We start from the raw sequence: 23,217 nt of genomic DNA on the forward strand, positions 1-23,217 counted from the left end.
ATCCTGTCTCGGAGCTCTGTGGACAATTCCTTCGACCTCATGGCTTGGTTTTTGCTCTGACAGGTACTGTAAACTGTGGGACCTTATATAGACAGGTGTGTGCCTTTCTAAATCATGTCCAATCAATTGAATTTACCACAGTTGGACTCCAATCACGTTATAGAAACATCTCAAGGATGATCAATGGAAACAGGATGCACCTGAGCTCAATTGCGAGTCTCATAGGAAAGGGGCTGAATACTTCTGTAAATAAGGTATTTCTGTTTTTTATTTGTAATACATTTGCAAAAATGTCTAAAAAACCGTTTTTCGCTTTGTCATTATGGGGTATTGTGTGTTGATTGATGAGAAAAAAAAAATGTTATACATTTTTGAATAAGGCTGTAACGTAACAAAATGTGGAAAAAGGAAAGGAGTCTTGTCACGCCTTCTTCCGCTTCCCCGCTCTGGCGCTCGACGTCGCTGGTCTACTAACCACCGGCCCTGGCAATCATCATTATGCACACCTGCTCCCCATCGTTACGCACACCTGGACCTCATCATCACCTTGATTACTCTCCCTTTATTTAGCCCTCAGTACCTTCAGTGTTAAGGCAATATTGGGTTTTGTCATGTTCAGTATTTCTTCTCCTGTTTTTGTTTATCTACCCATCTTATCATTCATTTTACCTTCTGCTTCCTGATTCCAAGAGTATACGTTACAGGTCTGAATACTTTCTGAATGCACTGTACACTATATATATAAAAGTATGTGGACACCCTTCAAATGAGTGGACTCGGCTATATCAGCCACACCCGTTGCTGACAGGTGTATAAAACCAAGCACACAGCCATGCAATCTCCATAGACAAACAGTGGCAGTACTTTACAGGCTTCACTGAAGAGCTCAGTGACTTTCAACGTGGCACCGTCATAGGATGCCACCTTTCCAACAAGTCAGTTCGTCAAATTTCTGCCCTGCTAGAGCTGCCCACCGGTCAACTGTAATTGCTATTATTGTGGAAGTGGAAACGTCAAGGAGCAACAACGGCTCAGTCACGAAGTGGTGGGCCACACAATCTCACAGAACGGGACTGCCGAGTACTGAAGTGCGTAAAAATCGTCTGTCCAATGGAAGCAACGTCAGCAGAAGAACTGTTCGTCAGGAGCTTCATGAAAGGAGTTTCCATGGTCAAGCAGCCGCACACAAGTCTAAGATCACCATGCGCAATGCCAAGCCCCATTGGACTCTTGATCAGTGGAAGCGCGTTCTCTGGAATGATGAATCACGCTTCAGCATCTGGTAGTCCGACAGACAATCCGGGTTTGGCGGTTGCCAGGAGAACACTACCTGCCCCAATGCATGGTGCCAAATGCAAAGTTTGGTGGAGGAGGAATAATGGTCTGTTGCTGTTTTTCATGGTTCGGGCTAGGCCCATTAGTTCCAGTGAAGGGAAATCTTAACGCTACAGCATACAATGACATTCTAGACAATTCTGTGCTTCCAACTTTGTAGCAACAGTTTGGGGAAGACCCTTTCCTGTTTCAGCATGACAATACCCATGTGCACAAAGCGAGGTGCACACAGAAATGGTTTGTCAAGATCTGTGGGGAAGAACTTGATTGGCCTGCACAGATTCCTGACCTCAACCCCATCGAACACCTTTCGGATGAATTGGAACACTGACTGGGAGCCAGGCCTAATCGGCCAACATCAGTGGCCGACCTCACTAATGCTCTTGTGGCTGAATGGAAGCAAGTCCCCGCAGCGCATGTTCCAACATCTAGTGGAAAGCCTTCCCAGAAGAGTGGAGGCTATTATAGTAGCAAAGGGGGGACCAACTCCATATTAATGCCCTTGATTTTGGAATGAGATGTTCGACGAGCAGGTGTCCACATACTTTTGGTCATGTAGAGTATGTTCAGACATTCCAACATCTTAAATGAGTGAACCAAACTAACTGAATAGGAGAACAAAAGCAATTGGTTTCTCATCTTCTGTTCTTTTATTTAGAATTTTGAACACAAATGAATGTCAATAGATTTGCCTGTACTCCATATTTCTTACAAATTATTCAGTGACTTCAATTTTGCCGTGGTGGAAGTCAATGGAACAGCATTTACCTGAGTCACAAATTCGTGTGTAATTGAGTCCTTAGGGAAAATAATTCAGCTTAACTACTGGAAATAACGTGTAAATTCAATACATTTCCTAATGAGCTAATTTGAGTTTGCTGCAATTATATCTGTAGTCTGGGTACAGATAGACATTCTGCGGCCGAGTTGAGGTAAATAAATTCACAGCCCTGTTGTATTCATTAAAATTAGCATATGGACCCGTCAACACTTCTCGGAGGCGCGTTGTAACAATGCCATTTAGCCCCACATCAAGCCATGCCATTGCAATGAATGCATGTGGTGAGTAAATGCCTCCCTACCCCCAGCGACATGGAGGACTGGGACTGGCAAGCATGCCTCTGATGCACAAAAGACCAAGCCTTTTTACAGCCAGGCTCTGGCTCCTGACCAGAGGCCATCCACATCAACACAGTTTACACTCCACCATAGCTCTGAGCTACTGTCTCCTTCTACTCCACGCCACGGCTGCTCTCCTCTCTCAGCACAACATACACGGCTAGAGAGAGGCAGAGGGGTGAAGGAGGTAGGGAGGGAAGGAGGGAACGGGAGACCTGAGTGTGTGGTCAAGCACAATGTGATTTTCTTATTGTTATTCAAAGCTTTTGCTATTGTCCTGGGAATTATAATGCTGTGTTTGTTAGGGTCTAGGTTTTCAATTCTTATATAGCCTATATAGGCCTAACTGTTTTAAGCAGGTACAACATTTGGGAATGAATATTTTTTTTCAAACAAAATATTAATATCCAAATGTGCCAGAATAAAATGAAAAGAGCTCTTTTGTTGTTGTTGTTTGTCACGTTTGAACCCTCCAGTGAAAACAGGTATTGTTACTCAGCAGAGCACAGCAGGCCTTGGTTTCATTGTTCTGCCAGGGTTTTAAAACAGGCTGCTAGTTATCAATACAACACAGACTATTCCAGTCACTCAGCTGTGCCTCTCGATACACTTCAGAACCTCGCATGCTGAACAGCCAGCCATGATCTCACACAATTGGGCATCTTCACTGACAGATCCTTTCTTTCCAGATGGATTCTTTTTTTAATCTGTTTCAAATGGATCGGCCAGGCCCGTGCCTAAGCACTGGGCTTCTTTTGGCTCGTATATTATCTGACTGAACACTATTTCAATTAATTAAATCCCATTAGAGAATGCACCTTTGTATATATTGGTAGCTACTCCAGATTATGAGCTAATTAACCCTGAGATTTGCTTGTGACAGAAGAAATGAAGCATCTGAATTCAGCTCTACAGAGGATGGGGGGCCGTGGTGAAGACAAGACATGGAGAAGAAGACTGTCCTATCTCGGCTGATCTCCCCACTCTGACTACCTGGAACAGAAAAGCAAAGGCCTTCGGCAGGCTTTGATATTTCAGCCGTTCGTCTGCTATGACCTGGACTATATCTAACAGACCTAGACTGGAGGTCAATGGGAATCAGAGGAGGAGGGGTGGAAGGAAAAGAAAGAAAGAAAGAAAGAAAGAAAGAAAGAAAGAAAGAAAGAAAGAAAGAAAGAAAGAAAGAAAGAAAGAAAGAAAGAAAGAAAGAAAGAAAGAAAGAAAGAACACATTTTTAAAAAAAGAACAAACGAACAGTCGACCCACTGGGCACAGACGTCAATTCAACCAGTGTGTGAGCAGTTGGGAAAGAACGAACGAACGGACGAAATAAATAGTATCTTAAATAGTATCCTCCGTCTCTCGTGCCACTGTGGTGGCAGTATGGGAGAGATGTGGGAGACACAGGGCACATAGCGGCCTCATTACAGACACCTTTGTCCAGTATTGTGTTCTGTTACCTCTCCCTCCCCAGCATTAAAACCATTAGAATCACCTTCATTGTGTCACAGTCCGTATTAGAACATTACATTTTCACACCTCTGTAGGACAGCCTTTTAATGAGGATCCAGGGAGACTAATATCGTTTTTTTCCGTCCCTTTTTTATGACATTAACTATGAGCAATAATGAGCTGGGGGGAGTGGAGATAAGGAAACAGATCCCCTCTACTCTGGGTCTAAGCCAGCGTCTATCAGAAGACTACAGATATGTCACAACAAGAAAACTGGGGGAATGAAAGCATGTGAATGCCAAGAAATAAATGATACAAATGTTGTACCTGCACCATACAAATGATACACAGATTTAATAAGAGCAGGGTACACGCTCACTCAAAGTGCTCAAGGGCTAATTTTCAACATCAGCTCAACGGTCAAGCTCAACGATTTCAAAAGACGAACGGAAGCAAAACTTTGAGTGTAAGTGTGAGGTCAGAGCCGGCATGCATTGTAGTGACCATCCGGCTGTTGTGTCTGACTGTGATCCAGATCCAACAGATCCCCTCTGCAGTATCTCCCCCTTGATATCAAATATGAAATAGAGACAATATTTTCCAGTTAAATTAGGAAAATTATAAATTATAGGTTGCTAATGAACTATGTGCTCACGAAATCAGAGGCCAGAACATTGTTATTGATTACTGCATTGTTGGGTTTGGCATTTCACTGTACTTGTGCATGTGACATTAAAACTTGAAACCTGAAAAGGATAATACCAAAGCACACTATAGGGTTAGCTGTTGAGTCTAGCGAGGACAGAGGAGTTAAATGTTCTACCATGGGGCAAAACCTCAGCAATGGTTTTGTATCAATCATCGCATTGCATACAATTCTATTTAACAATCCTAGAGCTGTAAATAAAGTGAAATAGGATGTTCATCCATGGAACAAATCTGATTTCTGTCAGAGAATTCAACAGAGTTTTAACTCTGCTACTTTCCATTACAGCTTAAAACACTTTCCTGAAAACATTTTATTCTCATGTGAAGTAATACGGCCAAGCTCAAATTTCTCTCATCCCTTCAAGCGCAAAATATAAAAAGCCTAGGCTGCCACTACCTGATTCAATCAAGTGTGCTACAATGTATACCCATGGGCTACAGGGCGACTTGTATTTTAATTAATAATGTAATACCCTATTCTCAACGGCTAGGCCTGTGGCGTTCTGAGCTGCTTTTTCTTTTTTTCTTGTAAACCAACAAAGATGCTAGAAAGAAAAAATCATGGCAGTTTCTCCCCCATGCAAACTGCTTGTGATCTATAACACCATGAGCTCTGACTCTTTTGTGACTACAAGACGTATCAGCAAATGGGAAGTCGTTTTTTAACAACAAACTGTGTTAGCCCCATAAATCAACAGTGGCAATTGATGAAAATGTAGAAAATGCACATTTGTCTTCTTCTTTACAAGATGCGGGCATTGAGCAAGCCCAGGGACATATTCCGTGGGAGGAAGAGGAGGGTGAAGAAGAAGAACAACAACAACAACAACAACAAGAAAAACTGAAGGAAGGATTAAAAGAAAGGAAGAGAATGAAAGAAAGAAAAAGGAGGAGGGGAGAAAACCAGAAGTGCATGGTGTGATAGTAACTTAATGTCTGGGGCTATTAACACGGAGACATGGCCGTGGGTGCCAAATTGTGAGGAATAACAAAAACAGTGAAGGGTAAAAAGCACGCATGTGTGGAGAGGTTGAACCGGAAGGAGCCCTGGGGGAGCCCTGGGGTATTGGGAGATGGGCTGTGTTCAACCTTTCTCTTTCTCCAGTCTCACGGAGTGCACCCAAAACAGATGACTTTTTTACTGCTTAAGTAATGACTCATTTCATATACTCTCATAAATGCATGTGCGTGATGGGAAAGTAAGCAGTAACATACCAATAGAAAACAATACAGCCGACATGATAAGGCAACATATGAAAATAGATTAAGTTCTGTAACTTGAACACAGTACGCCTTCCCACTCTTCACATAAAATGTTAAACATTCTGTTCATTACAGACGAATATCAGTTGAATGATACAGTTAGAAACATACAAACAGAGCTTGTTGTGTAATAAATAAAGTAATCCATTTTATATATATGTTACTTATTTTCAACCCAATCTGTGACCAAACATTTTAATGACTTTGGATGAGCGCTCCCAGAAAATCTAACATGATTATTCCAGCCTTGAAAGAACGGCTGTCTCCCTGCGCTCTGTCAAAAGGTCAATTATGGCCCCAAACCGCCATGCAGTGACAATGACCTGGAAGCAGTACTGATGACCCCACATCCAGGGGCCCCAAAGAGTTGATCATCTAACATGCACGCTGCCTGCAGCCATGGAAATCTGACATTTGTCCTTATTCAAATGAACACAAACAATATGCATCTCAGGCCTTTCCCTAACCTGTGCCAAACACAAGACATGGGGACCAGCAATCTATTTCCAAATGTCCTCCAAACATGTTTGAGTCTCTCCCTCCGAATAAAACCAACCAGCAATAACATTGATACAGAAGATACATGGTGCCAGTTTTTACACTTTGGAAATTAGGTTCTGGTTGGATTTGCTTACATCAGACAATGCTATGGGCAGATTTAATAAGCATTGAGTGGAAAGTTATTTTCGCATCAATTTGGTAGCATATAGTATACTATTAACGGAATGCACACTTACAGCATAGCACTCACACTGTAGTGGGATAAATGTTGTCCAGATTTACCACAGAATTAGTAAAAATGGAGCAAATATACCACAGAGTGCTAGTGCCATAATACAGGTTTACACAGTAAAGTGGCATAATACAGGTTTATACACAGTAAAGTGCCATAATACAGGTTTCTACACAGTAAAGTGCCATAATACAGGTTTATACACAGTAGAGTGCCATAATACAGCTTTCTACACAGTAAAGTGCCATAATACAGGTTTATACACAGTAAAGTGCCATAATACAGGTTTATACACAGTAGAGTGCCATAATACAGGTTTATACACAGTAAAGTGCAATAATACAGGTTTCTACACAGTAAAGTGCCATAATACAGGTTTATACACAGTAAAGTGCCATAATACAGGTTTATACACAGTAGAGTGCCATAATACAGGTTTATACACAGTAGAGTGCCATTATACAGGTTTATACACAGTAAAGTGCCATAATACAGGTTTATACAAAGTAAAGTGCTAGTGCCATAATACAGGTTTCTACACAGTAGAGTGCCATAATACAGGTTTATACACAGTAAAGTGCCATAATTCAGGTTTATACATAGTAGAGTGCCATAATACAGGTTATAGACAGTAGAGTGCCATAATACAGGTTATACACAGTAGAGTGCCATAATACAGGTTTATACACAGTAAAGTGCCAAAATACAGGTTTATACACAGTAAAGTGCCATAATACAGGTTTATACACAGTAGAGTGCCATAATACAGGATTCTCCACAGTAGAGTGCCATAATACAGGTTTCTACGCAGTAGAGAGCCATAATACAGGTTTATACACAGTATTGTGTCATTATACAGGTTTATACACAGTAAAGTGCCATAATACAGGTTTCTACGCAGTAGAGTGCCATAATACAGGTTTATACACAGTAAAGTGCTAGTGCCATAATACAGGTTTATACACAGTAAAGTGCCATAATACAGGTTTATGCACAGTACAGTGTCATAATACAGGTTTCTACACAGTAAAGTGCCATAATACAGGTTTCTAAACAGTAGAGTGCCATAATACAGGTTTATACACAGTATAGTATCATAATACAGGTTTCTAAACAGTAGAGTGCCATAATACAGGTTTATACACAGTAAAGTGCCATAATACAGGTTTATACACAGTAGAGTGTCATAATACAGGTTTATACAAGGTAAAGTGACATAATACAGGTTTATACACAGTAGAGTGTCATAATACAGGTTTATACAAGGTAAAGTGACATAATACAGGTTTATACACAGTAAAGTGCCATAATACAGGTTTATACACAGTTAAGTGCTTGTGCCATAATACAGGTTTATACACAGTAAAGTTCCATAATACAGGTTTAAACACAGTAAAGTGGTACCTGTAAAGTGTAAACAGTAAAGTGTTACCTGCCGCCTGGGGCAGGTAGCCTAGTGGTTAAAGCGTTGGACTTGTAACTGAAAGGTTGCAAGATCGAATCCCCGAGCTGACAAGGTAAAAAACGGTCGTTCTGCCCCTGAACAAGGCACTTAACCCACTGTTCCTAGGCCGTCATTGAAATTAAGAATTTGTTCTTAACTGACTTGCCTAGTTAAATAAAGGTTAAAATACATTTTAAAAAGTGATAGTGCCATAATACAGGTATATACACAACAAAGTGCTAGTGCCATAATACAGGTTTATACACATTCTCTGGCACCCCAATGGTGGAACAAGCTCCCTCACGACGCCAGGACAGCGGAGTCAATCACCACCTTCCGGAGACACCTGAAACCCCACCTCTTCAAGGAATACCTGGGATAGGATAAAGTAATCCTTCTAACCCCCCCCTTAAAAGATTTAGATGCACTATTGTAAAGTGGTTGTTCCACTGGATATTATAAGGTGAATGCACCAATTTGTAAGTCGCTCTGGATAAGAGCGTCTGCTAAATGACTTAAATGTAAATGTAAATGTATACAGGTTTATACACAGTAAAGTGCTAGTGCCATAATACAGGTTTATACACAGTAAAGTGCCATAATACAGGTTTATACACAGTAAAGTGCCATAATACAGGTTTATACACAGTAAAGTGTCAAAATACAGGTTTATACACAGTAACGTGCCATAATACAGGTTTATACACATTAAAGTGCCATAATACAGGTTTATACACATTAAAGTGCTAGTGCCATAATACAGGTTTATACACAGTAAAGTGCCATAATACAGGTTTATACACAGTAAAGTGCCATAATACAGGTTTATACACAGTAAAGTGCCATAATACAGGTTTATACACAGAAGAGTGTCATAATACAGGTTTACACAGTAAAGTGTCATAATACAGGTTTATACACAGTAAAGTGCCATAATACAGGTTTATACACAGTAGAGTGTCATAATACAGGTTTAAACACAGTAAAGTGTCATAATACAGGTTTATGCACATTAAAGTGCTAGTGCCATAATACAGGTTTATTACACAGTAAAGTGCCATAATACAGGTTTATACACAGTAAAGTGCCATAATACAGGTTTATACACAGTAAAGTGTCATAATACAGGTTTATACACATTAAAGTGTCATAATACAGGTTTATACACAGTAAAGTGCTAGTGCCATAATACAGGTTTATACACAGTAACGTGCCATAATACAGGTTTATACACATTAAAGTGCCATTATACAGGTTTATACACAGTAAAGTGCTATAATACAGGTTTATACACAGTAGAGTGTCATAATACAGGTTTACACAGTAATGTGTCATAATACAGGTTTATACACAGTAAAGTGCCATAATACAGGTTTATACACAGTAGAGTGTCATAATACAGGTTTAAACACAGTAAAGTGTCACAATACAGGTTTATACACATTAAAGTGCTAGTGCCATAATACAGGTTTATAAACAGTAAAGTGCCATAATACAGGTTTATACACATTAAAGTGCTAGTGCCATAATACAGGTTTATACACAGTAAAGTGCCATAATACAGGTTTATACACAGTAAAGTGCCATAATACAGGTTTATACACAGAAGAGTGTCATAATACAGGTTTACACAGTAAAGTGTCATAATACAGGTTTATACACAGTAAAGTGCCATAATACAGGTTTATACCCAGTAGAGTGTCATAATACAGGTTTAAACACAGTAAAGTGTCATAATACAGGTTTATGCACATTAAAGTGCTAGTGCCATAATACAGGTTTATTACACAGTAAAGTGCCATAATACAGGTTTATACACATTAAAGTGCTAGTGCCATAATACAGGTTTATACACAGTAAAGTGTCATAATACAGGTTTATACAGATTAAAGTGTCATAATACAGGTTTATACACAGTAAAGTGCTAGTGCCATAATACAGGTTTATACACAGTAACGTGCCATAATACAGGTTTATACACATTAAAGTGCCATTATACAGGTTTATACACAGTAAAGTGCTATAATACAGGTTTATACACAGTAGAGTGTCATAATACAGGTTTACACAGTAATGTGTCATAATACAGGTTTATACAGAGTAAAGTGCCATAATACAGGTTTATACACAGTAGAGTGTCATAATACAGGTTTAAACACAGTAAAGTGTCACAATACAGGTTTATACACATTAAAGTGCTAGTGCCATAATACAGGTTTATAAACAGTAAAGTGCCATAATACAGGTTTATACACAGTAAAGTGTCAAAATACAGGTTTATACACAGTAATGTGCCATAATACAGGTTTACACACATTAAAGTGCCATAATACAGGTTTATACACATTAAAGTGCTAGTGCCATTATACAGGTTTATACACAGTAAAGTGTCATAATACAGGTTTATACACAGTATAGTGTCATAATACAGGTTTACACAGTAGAGTGCCATAATACAGGTTTATACACAGTAAAGTGCCATAATGCAGGTTTATACACAGTAAAGTGTCATAATACAGCTTTACACAGTAAAGTGTCATAATACAGGTTTATACACAGTAAAGTGCCATAATGCAGGTTTATACACAGTAAAGTGTCATAATACAGCTTTACACAGTAAAGTGTCATAATACAGGTTTATACACAGTAAAGTGCCATAATACAGGTTTATACAAAGTAGAGTGTCATAATACAGGTTTATATACAGTAAAGTGTCATAATACAGGTTTATACACATTAAAGTGCTAGTACCATAATACAGGTTTATACACAGTAAAGTGCCATAATACAGGTTTATACACATTAAAGTGCCATAATACAGGTTTATACACAGTAAAGTGTCATAATACAGGTGTATACACATTAAAGTGTCATAATACAGGTTTATACACAGTAAAGTGCTAGTGCCATAATACAGGTTTATACACATTAAAGTGTCTTAATACAGGTTTATACACAGTAAAGTATCAAAATAAAGGTTTATACACAGTAACGTGCCATAATACCGGTTTATACACATTAAAGTGCCATAATGCAGGTTTATACACATTAAAGTGTCATAATACAGGTTTATACACAGTAAAGTGTCATAATACAGGTTTATACACAGTAAAGTGCCATAATACAGGTTTATACACATTAAAGTGCTAGTGCCATAATACAGGTTTATACACAGTAAATTCCCTCTGAATTGCGTTTGCCCGGAGCATTACCTTCCACCGTAAATGTTTATCCATGTAGACTTCCCATCTCATGCTGTTTGTTCTCTGTGCTGAAGGTAAAGGGGTGGCTGATAACCATATGACACAGAGCAAGGGCTCTCATGTCTTCAGGGCATTTCACAGAGCATGATCATGAAAAGGAGAAACATGGAGCAGACGGTAAAAGGTTGAGCACGGTGACCGTATTTCTCCTGCACGTCAGTCCATTTCCTTTCCCTTTTCCCTTTTGTTCCACATCACTTTTCTATTATGAGTCAGCCACATTGGCAACATCATACAAATCATTGTTTTGCTCACAAAATCTAATCATTACCCTCAAACGAAAAAATGGATAGCCAGTGAGCGGAATGTGGGGGAATTGTTATTTTTCACATTCTAATTCACATCACAAGGAACCCAAAAGAAACACATCTATCAGATTGGTTTGGCGCCTTTCGCCCGCAGCCATGCAGCGCACACTGATATTAGTTTTAAATACAGATTGCTGGCAATAACACAGCAGAGGGGTCTCTGTCTGGTACACAAACCACAGCCAGGATTGCTTCATATAGCCGACTCTCTGTAAAAGTGAGACACCTTCAATCAAAAAAGCTCAAATGAACATAGTTCTTTGGCTCTGTCAACTGTAAACTGTTATTGATCCCAACAAATGAAATTAGTTCACGCTGATCGATCGAACACATTATCTGTTTTTTTCCCAGTCTATTACTAGCAAGTGGAAACTCAAGAGGCATCAATAAATATAGCCGGGTCACCCAGGATAGATTCCCTCTGCAGCCAGAGGGCTGTAAAAACAGGGGGCCAAACATAAGCACTTGTACTTAAAGGTAATGGACCTTTATCGTGACTAAACGTTAAGTGCTCGAGGTAGGATACAGGATGCAGCTCTGTAGCACCTCCAAGGTCTGTCTGCAGACACTTGTGTTTGTTTGTCTCTCTTTTTGCCCCTGCTAATATCTCTCTCTCACCACTGTGTAAGCCTTCCAGCTGGCATGCTGCTGTGCTTGGCAGGTTGGGGGGAGGAACATGAGAATTAAACCTATATCGCACCAGCTACCAGTTCTCAAATATCAGTGGAGTCCAGCACATCACAAGGGACTAGTGGGATGAAAGCATGTCAACAGTACACATGAATAGTCCATCCTGGCAGAGCTTCACTGAGCTGTTCATAAAGTTTTCATAAGAAAGTGTGCACTGCACATCCTTCACAAGCGTTTTTCAAAGATGGATTACATGGATGGAACCATCAGACCATAACTAATATTTGTGCTCTAATTCATGGGCAAACGTGCTGGTAGAGTTGCTGGAAAGGCACAGGCAGGACAGGTAATGGTTTCTCCAAAAACACTGTAGGAGGAGGGGGAATAGTGACTCTCCATAATTCCTGTCACTAACAGGCTTAGCATTTCATCCTTTCATTACCAACATCCTGAACTGCTACAGTAAACCCTCTGCCACCTCTACTGCACTGACCAGACAGGGAAAAGCATGATGTTGTTCTGTAACCCCACTAAAGCAGCCTTCTCAACTATTGGGTGCCCCCTGCCCCCCCTCCCCCCCCTGCCCCCCCCTCTTTCAGTACAACCATGGCTCATAGCCCAGAAATGCATTCATTCCCTTCTTCTAAACAAACAGAAGCCGTTCAACCCAAATATCAGTAGTATCAAAGTCATTCATACAGTACTAGTAAAACTCAAAGGTTGGGGGTGAGTTTTATCCAATAAAAACATGATTCAGTTGACATTCTTATGAAATTCCATAGGACTCTTTGTGATCGTGACCTCTTAAATACCTGAATGAGCTTAAAGACAGATCCAGATACTGTAAACAAAGAGATGCAGACTATACCACAGGAAATGACACGTTTGGTTGACATGACGCCATAAAAGGTGCCTTTGCCTGGTGCCTGAGAAGAACTGTGGTGTAATTGTTCCATCCTTAGTAAAAAGCTGTCCAATGTTCTCGATACTATCTGTCTAGGTCAACTGAAATAAAACCCTTTGACCATGTTAAGAAGCCTTGCCTGAACTTAACCCGAAACTATCTTCTTCAGTCCTTTTGCATTTCCTCTGGATACCAGGAGAAGAGCGACAGCTTGTCCACAAACCAAAGGGAGACTTCTAGAAATAGGACTATCCGCCCCTCCACTGTGATAGAGCAAGGCTGATAAGTCCTTTATTATGGAAAATTATTTTAAACAGCGTCAAATGTTGGAGGCTCAGTTTTTCCCATGTTTCTGCCACTATCACTCCAGCTATTGATAAGATGTCTAAATTTATTGCAGAATAATTCCGCAGGAAAAGAGATAAAAGGTTGCTGAATAAAATATGAGGCGAAGGCTGTAAATTGTTGCAATGCATATCATCTCATTCAAATGTAGGACGCAATTACCATCTGCTACACTCATCAGTTCCCTCCTTTATGACTTAATTATATGTTTAATGTTATCAGATCAAGGAAAGGGCAAAACAGATGAACGGGGGAGAAAGAGAGAAGATTCCGCAACAAGACAAAAGGCAGATGAAAAGTAACATAAAGAATGGAATTGATCTCATTTACCGGGAAATAGAAAAAGTTCATTTAGATACAGTGTTCCCTCATCTTCTTTGCCGTTGTGAGATAATAAAGAAGCGTGTTTGCCAATAGGTCTCATACAAATCTAACAAAAGGAGTCAAGTTCCTCAAAAACCTGCTGTCTCCGCGCATTCATTTCCAGAGCATTGTGACTGTGCGAACGTTTCAAAACATTGTGTGATCACTGACAAGAACCAGTCTGGCGCAAATCTCTCATTAGCGTCAGTGCACGATTTAGGTAAAAGTTAGTTAGGATGCAAAACTTCATTTAACGTTCTCACTGATGGACAGCCTTAAATAAAAGTCCAATGCAGCCATTTTTACCTCAATATCAAATCTTCTGGCTAACAATTCTGTTTTTTTTATCACTTTGGTGCAATTTTCACATGTATGTGGTACATTTTCACAACTCTAAGCACAAAAATCTAGACTGGCTCGTTTTAAAACTAAGCACATTTTCAATTGACTAAGTACAACAAATCAATTTCACAAAGTCACTTGTTCACTGCACTAAATCACTCTTTCAATCTGGATGCAAATTCAGTCTAAGTATCTGCTTTTCAAAATGCAATATTCACTTTACTTTTGATATGATTTTCTTGTCATTTGTTAACAATACAATTAACTATCACTTAGTCAAACTGCTCAAAACTGATTCAGTAACTTCTGAACCAAAATGATGTATTGGCTAGTTAACATATATAGTTTGATAACCGCTGAACACTGTAAATTGATAAATAAATGTATCAATTTGACATCGATTTATGTTGGAAGGTAAAACCAAATCCATAATGGATGTGGCTGTAAATACTAGATCATTCTCCATCAGCCAGTGTGCTTCAATAGGACAAAGTGCAAAGAGTCACTATGAACTACCATTTGGAATTATAATGTAATGTACAATGCACCGCTGAAATACCTGGGTTGTATATAACAATATTCCACTCATTATCTGAATTTCATTGATACACTCACTGTAAGCTGATGAATTTCAAGGAGACAGATCAGTTGACATGTCAAGTAGAAAAGGCAATCTTGTACAATGTTGCATTGGGCAGAAATGGCATACAACACTGTGCTACGTTTTTACAGTAGCCAACCGCTTTACAATAGCCTATTTCTGATGATTTGTCCTACGTATGTACTGTATAAGGATAATGAAACTGTATATATTGTTCAACCAGCACTTCAAAAAGAACACTTTTGAAATGTGTATCTTGTATTTTTTGCTATTTGATTAAATGGTAATGTTGGTGGAAATGACTAAATGGTGAGCCTATCATTATCTGATGTATTAGTTACTAAACAAAATGTTGTCATTGTATTTCACAGACAACTTTGATTTTGCATTATTGACTCAGGGGTGAAAGATGTGGGCAACGCCAATCTATGCACAAGCAAAGGTTCTGAACAGAAGATAGGGGATATTATAAGTGTTATCACTTTAGAGTTTTGCACTTCTCATTGATGAACATTTAAGGAGAGGCAGCGCGATGAGATTTCAATTGATATAATATGTACATAAACTTTTCAATTTACATTACATCCTTGCCTTACCTTTCATTGTGGCTGGCAACGTGATGTTCTTGCTTTGCAGCTCCAAATTTACCGTACATATCAGTAGCCATTGACTGGCCAGTAACTTTTTATTTTTATTTAAGATTTATTTAACATATTTTAAGCTCGCAAACTATTCAACACTGTGAGCAACTTTTCCTCTAAAACATATTAGCTAATGCAACCAAACCATATCACACTCTTGAATAATGCAACATTTCACATGCAGGTGCAGACAATTAAAGGGTTTATTTTCTTGTTCATACACACATTAGCTAAATGTAGCTTGCAAGGTAATAACGCAGGTAGCATGCTAGCTAAATAAATTAGTATATGAAGCATTAACGTTTACCCCTTTCATAAGAATAGAAAACTACAGTTTCAGTATATTAAAGTTACCTTTGAACAAACCAGACTTAATTGTATCAATATCATGGAAGTCATTATATGAGGTGAACGCAAAATTGTGACTGAAAACGTTGGTCTTTCCCTAAGTTGATCAGCTTTTTGCTGCATTTGCCTGGGCGGTGGCTTAGAGCAACCAAGGGGGGGAAACATTGTTGAACTATGGCGACAATTTCAGGTTCTTACTGCAATTTCAGGTGAAAACTCAAGTCTCAAATATAATTCAAATGTCTATACATTTCAGCAGTTTCAAAAACTTTGTCTCCTATTCGTATTTTTACTGTATGAATGTTGGGCTCAACGAGACAATTCTGTTTACACTGCTCTGCTTAGAGGGGAGCAACTGTCAGGGTAGTGTCGTGCGTGACCACTGGAGGTAGCCTTCGAGACCTGAGAAATACGCAAGTTTACATTATAGTAATGTCTCTCGAGAATCGATACCTATCGAGAATCTCTCGAGAAATTCTCTTTAATTCTCGTCAATGAGAATAGACCCCTTAGAGTTTTGAAAATATACCACTTACATAAGAAAATTGTGCCAAAGTGATTGAAAAATATTGTGAATATCTTACTGTGATCGTTTTCAATTAAAATCGTCCAAAAGAAACTAAATAGCTTTTTAACAAACAACAATTTCTCAAGCAAAAATGTAGCTAAGACTGTCTGGGAGTGTTCTTATTGGGGAGGGGAAAACTGAAACTAGCTGTTATTGGCAGAGAGGTTTGGAACTCTATTTCTTATTCGTCTATTAACTAATTTACCAACTGGTGATGTCACCCGGCAGGCCAAAACTCCATCCCACCAAAACAGGCTGACATTTCAGGAGGTCATTTCAAACAGCTCTTACACTAAAAGGGCATTATCATAATTTTCTCAATTTCACAGTATTAATCCAACCTCACAGTGTGGAAATATATAAAACACAGAATTATCAAGTTTTTGACTGCACTGGGCCTTTAAGAAATCAGTCTATATATCCTTATACATACAAATCAGTAATAGTAATTGGAAATACTTAGCAGTACTTATGATACACTGTCCATATATTTAGGCAGATCATATCTTTTTACTTGTGTTTTATATTGTATGACATCACATCCTATGATGTTTCTGCTTATGTAACAGTATGTTCAAATAAACCTAAAGCAAACTCACACCCCGAATTGGCTAAAACTTTGTTTGGATGCACGTGGAGTCCAAACGGCTAAGGGGTATGTGGCTGGCTGGCCAGTGGGCATCCCAGGTGCCAGCAGGCTCCATGTCCTAACTGTGTACCTTTGGCCAGAACTCATTACAGCCTGACATTTAGGACTTGCTGCCCATGCCAAGTCAGCCCACTGGATTGAGACAAATTATGTAGTTATTTTTTATGTCACACATTAACTCATGTCCAGTGGGAGCCACATTTGCATCACCTTCATATCACCTGGTTAAAGGAAATGGATTTGACCATGGTGTTATGCTTCTTGCCTCCTTTTCTGGATGATGTATGTGAAGTTTTATTCACATAAGCAGACTAAATACGTGTCCTATCAGCCACATTCCCTGTGTCCGGGAAGCAGCCCCTAAGAATGGTAAATTCCTACTGTTATGTGACAAACCCTATAGAATCAAGCAATAAACTAGTGATGCACATTAGGCGATCATGTATCGTTAAAACTAATCTTTGTAAGGAGGCGACCAAATGTTCAACGTTAATATTTTAAAATGTGACTGAAAAGTTGTTCAACTTTACCTGAGTAAAATGTGATGATGTTCCCACCAAAATGAGAAATAAAAGAGAGACATAAGAAAACGAATGAACAAAAATACATTTAATTGTTTCTCCTCTGACAGCATAACCTATTTTATCTTAAATTACATCATCTTCATCTAAGTATAATGATATTGAATATGTTTGACCGTTCTACATTTTGAAACGAGTCCAACTATTCATATGAAGACAGAGGACTGAGACGAGAGAACGAGACAGATTTCTTTGAAAACACCTTCATTTTTATATTTTAATGGGGTACAATGGGACTATGATTTGTCTAACAAAGTGCTGGAATTTCTCATAAAAGGTAGGGGTTGGATTTTGGACCGCTCAACCAAAAGAAAGAACATGAAAAGCACAAAAGCGCCATCTTGTGGTGTGAAATGAGAATGGAACGTCAGAACAAACCAGTAGGCTACATTCTCAGATACTCTATTGTGAGGGGATACTACTGTGAGTAGTCTGGATACTATATTAAGCCTCTGATAATATAATTATTAGAACTATTAGTATTCAGCAAGTGGAAAAATACTACATGCAGGCAAGATATTGGTTCATGTCAAGCTGTGAGATTGAGTACAGGAAACTATTGTGGGACCTGATACCAATGATAATATTCTTGCACACAAGAAATTACAAAACGAACGAAAAGAGCATGTGTGCAGGAGAGGTTAAAAAAAACTGAAAGTGTTGTAAGGCACCTCCCCCTTTCAAATGTTTATAGAACAAAAACAATTAATGCAAATTAATTCGGCTAATTAACGGGGAATCTAATATCCCCCCGGGAGCAAAAGAGTTATCATATGTAATGGGCCCATGAGAGTTGTGAATGATACGGCAGACAATGGTCTACCTGGTTGAAGGCCTAGTTTCATCATTATGAAGGCCTATATTGCACATAAGGAAATCAGTCAATTGAAATGAATAAATTAGGCCCTAATCTATGGATTTCATCTGATGAAACATGGGACCAGCACTTACATGTTGCGTTTATATTTTTGTTCAGTGTATATGAAATGCTTAATGGCTGATTAAAGCCAGACAACCACTGTAGTGGTAGATATGCAGGAGATTTACAATCTCTTGAGTTGACAGTCATTAAGTAAACTATCTCAGTGCTTAGTTAAGAGATAAACTGCTAACTTAAATTTAGTCTGGATCATTTATCTGACTTGTACATTGTTAGGGGAATTTTAGATAATAGACCATTAAATGAAGCTGGAGTAAAAACCCAGTTGATGCATGTGCCATGTACATTTTTCACACAAATGGAAAAGATGATACAAAGAGAAAAAAGGGAAGTAATTGATTTCAAATTAATTGTGCAAAGGTCTCCCTGATGGGTACCATCTGTCAAAACAAGCTGTACGTTCAGTAAATCTAATCATAATTAATTAAACGGCTAGCAAATTACATACATCATAGTTAACACAGGGAGAAACTACTGCAAGAACTGTTATGAAACAAATTAGGTTTAACAATGAAAGAAAATTACATCACATAACTAAATATTACACTCATTTCCCCCAGCCATATTTCTTAATGAATTCTCTAATTAATTTAATTCACACATTGTGCATAATTTGGCACTGAAAATGTCAATAGGTCAGACTTAACCATATTCTTACTCGCTGTCTGTTTCAACAAGAGACATATTAGCAAAACATGACCTCTATGTAAATTACAGAGACCAACTGTTGTCATTTTAATTCCAAGGTCTGATTAGCATGTCCTAAAGATATCATACTATTTTTTTTTTGTACACATGCCAGTGTCAAATTAAGAGCTTCAGTAATGTTTTGTGCATAATCCCTCTCAGTTTGAAAGAAAATGCCTACCAGTAAACAAGGACAACCTAGAGCATATCCAGAATTTAGTACTGTACCTTTCCCTATAACACAACATAGACTGTATATTCACCTTGAACCAAAAGGCCAATCTATCCCCCAATAATCACTGCATGTTTGTGGGTGCCGCAATAAAAAATAATAATGAATACATGAATAACTTGTCCAATGAATAGGACATATAAACTGACACATGCATTGTGAGGCTTCAGGGCTTTCCTGGGACCAATCATTTAGCCAAGCCACTAATGAAAGCCCATGTACTGTGGCTAAGGGCCAGGGGCGGATTGGCCATCTGGCAATTCTGGCAAATGCCAGATGGGCTGGACCATTTGTTAATTGGGTGGTCTGGTCGAAATTGACACAGACACAGAAATATTTTTTTATATCAAAATAAAAGATGAAAACGGTGACATGGCCGGCAGACTATGTAAAAAACGTTGTAAAAAATATAAAAAATATGCTCAATTTCTCTGTTATACTAATCGATAGTGAGACTTTGGCTGATCAGTGCAATTGACCCTTCTCGATCAGTGGGAAATGGAAGGATGAGCCGGCCTGATATTCTGATAGCCTGAGCTGAGGTCACGCAAACTTACATTCAAAGTCAATTGCGGCATCAGAGTGCATTATCCTCATGATTCTTGAACTGAAAGTGTCTGCCCCTGTGCCTGTTTCGCTGTGATGATCGAGCCACTCTCCTTTTCCCCATGCGCTTAATAGAAAAATGGGTTCTTCTGATCGTATAACATTTCTACATGCAATTTTGGGAAAAACACAGCTTTGGAAGCTTCTTCCCCTTGTCTCTGTCTAAGAGAGGGGGGTCGCTGCTTTCTGTAGGTATAATTTTTATTTCTCAACTTTCAATATTCAGCTCAGTTGCAACTATATAAGAACAAAGATATGATATGGCTTTGAGATATGGAGCGGCGTGGGCATAGGCCTATAGATCTCCGGGGTAGTAGCCTTCAACTGTAAACTGTTTTTAGGACATTACATTTACTGTTGGATGAATACATGGCTACTAGCAGTGGGTAGTCCATTATATTTAAATTTAGCAATCTAGTTCATGAGTTCTGATTTTCCAATTCCCCAAAGGAATTAGCCTATGATATTAGTTAGTGCACATAAAGATGTCATTCATTTTTATTGAACAGAACAAAAATCTGGAAATTCTGGAGTCCTTTTTCAAGAGTAAAATATAGCAACTACAGTCTAATTATCAACCTAAAATGCATGCCAATCACTGGATTAAGTTGCACGTCAAAATGTGTTGAGTCATGCATTCCTGCTTGGATGTGTAAGATTAAACAATTTATGTCTTGAATACCTCGACAGTTTATTTATTACACTTCTTAATAAAGCACTATAAATTACTATATAAGATGATATGACTGGTGCCACCAACTGTAAAAGGGAGTGGCACCAGTGACACCAAGGGAAAATGTTAGTCTGGAGCCCTGTACTTATTAACAGTTACAGGAAGTATTGATTCAGGGGAAAACTTATGACAGGCACTAATTTGCAATATAGCCAAAGTCGTTACCTTGCCTTTTATAACGTATAAATCTTAAGCAGAAAGGCAGACAGACAGTGAAGTGGACTGGTGTAGATAAAAATGCCAGGGCCGAATTCTTGTCCCAGTCCACTCCTGCTAAGAGCAGCAACCAGGGGAGACAACACAACACCCATCCCGCCTGCCTCCCCGCTCTCTCTCTCTCTCTCCAAATGTTGGTGACACTTAATGGTCTGGATGGACCCAATAGGGCTCCTAAGAGATGCCTGCTGAAGAAGTGCTAACTCTCATTTGAACAATAAGGGAAATTTATAATACCCAAAAGTTATTATTTTTCATGAGATGGTCATAAACAATATCTAGTAATGCTGCATAGTTCTAGAAAGGTCTGGAACTCACCTTTCTGATAAAAATGTATTTAAATGTATTAGGTGTAATCACTTTTGAGGACACAAGCTCAAGTGCAAAAATCATGAAAATATAAAAAATCAAATATGATTTTTTTTCCATTCAACAAAAGTGAAGAAATAGGGCTTGAAATTACTGAAATGCTTTCTAAACATTGTAGCAATCAAATTATAAACGCCTTACTATAAGATTTAATCTTTCTTATAACTGTTAAAAAATTATATGATCATATTTAGTGAAATTTAGCAAATTTGGCCCCATTTCATATAACTGATGACAGAGCATTTTCTGCCAAGCCTCCTCTGAGTGACGCACTGACACTATGTGAATGCCTGTGGACTCGTTACAACTTCAGCTTTACGATAGAAATTATTTCGTCCCGTTGTGACCAAGAGAAAGTCGTTGTGTTTTAATGCTACAAAATTATTTAGTGTTTTTTCATGTTGGGAGCTCATAATCCGGCTAAGAATATCACAGCGAGTTGAAACCACCTCTGCTGGTTTCACTAGACCGGCTCCGTCGCTCGGAGGGAGGACAAATCGATTCTTTGTCTGGATAGGCTAGAAAATGTGACACGTCACTCCATATGCAAATATAGGGTGTGAAACCTGACACAACAAGGGTTCTTCTAAGATCCTCAATGTTCTTCGAAGAACTTTACGTCGCTTGAACTCTAAAAAAGTAGGTTCCTGGAGGATCCTTTAGGGAAATGGTTCCCAAACTTTTTATAGTCCCGTACCCCTTCAAACATTCAAGCTCCAGCTGCGTACCCCCTCTGGCACCAGGGTCAGCGCACTCTCAAATGTTGTTTTTTGCCGTCATTGTCAGCCTGCCACACACACACACTATACAATACATTTATTAACATTTATTAAACATAAGAATGAGTGTGAGTTTTTGTCAACCCGGCTCGTGGGAAGTGACAAATAGCTCTTATAGGACAAGGGCACAAATAATAATATAATAATAATCAATAATTTTGCTTTTTATTTAACCATTTTACATATAAAAACTGACCACAGGTTAATGAGAAGGGTGTGCTTGAAAGGATACACATACATCTGCAATGTTGGGTTGTATTGGACAGAGTCTCAGTTTTAAAACATTTTCCACACACAGTCTGTGCCTGTATTTAGTTTTAATGCTAGTGAGGGCCGAGAATCCACTTTCACATACTGTAGGTACGTGGTTGCGAAAGGTATCAGTGTCTTAACAGCTTGATTTGCCAAGGCAGGATACTCTGAGCGCAGCCCAATCCAGAAATCTGGCAGTGGCTTCTGATCAATTTCAATTTTCACAGAACCGTTTGTTGCAATTTCGATGAGGCTCTCTTGTTCAGATATTGGTAAGTGGACTGGAGGCAGGGCATGAAAGGGATAACGAATCCAGTTGTTTGTGTCATCCGTTTTGGGAAAGTACTTGCGTAATTGCGCCCCCAACTCACTCGGGTGCTTCGCTATATCACATTCGACATTGTCCGTAAGCTTGAGTTCATTTGCACACAAAAATCATACAATGATGGAAAGACCTGTGTGTTGTCCTTGTTAATGCAGACAGAGAAGAGCTCCAACTTCTTAATCATAGCCTCAATTTTGTCCCACACATTGAATATAGATGCGGAGAGTCCCTGTAATCCCAGATTCAGATCATTCAGGTGAGAATAAACATCACCCAGATAGGCCAGTCGTGTGAGAAACTGGTCATCATGCAAGTGGTCAGACAAGTGAAAATGATGGTCAGTAAAGAAAACTTTAAGCTCGTCTCTCAATTCAAAAAAATGTGTTAATACTTTGCCCCTTCATAACCTGCGCACTTCTGTATGTTGTAAAAGCGTTACATGGTCGCTGCCCATATCATTGCATAGTGCAGAAAATACACG

Source organism: Salmo salar, chromosome ssa21, assembly GCF_905237065.1.
Source record: "Salmo salar chromosome ssa21, Ssal_v3.1, whole genome shotgun sequence".
Classification (NCBI taxonomy): Eukaryota; Metazoa; Chordata; class Actinopteri; order Salmoniformes; family Salmonidae; genus Salmo; species Salmo salar.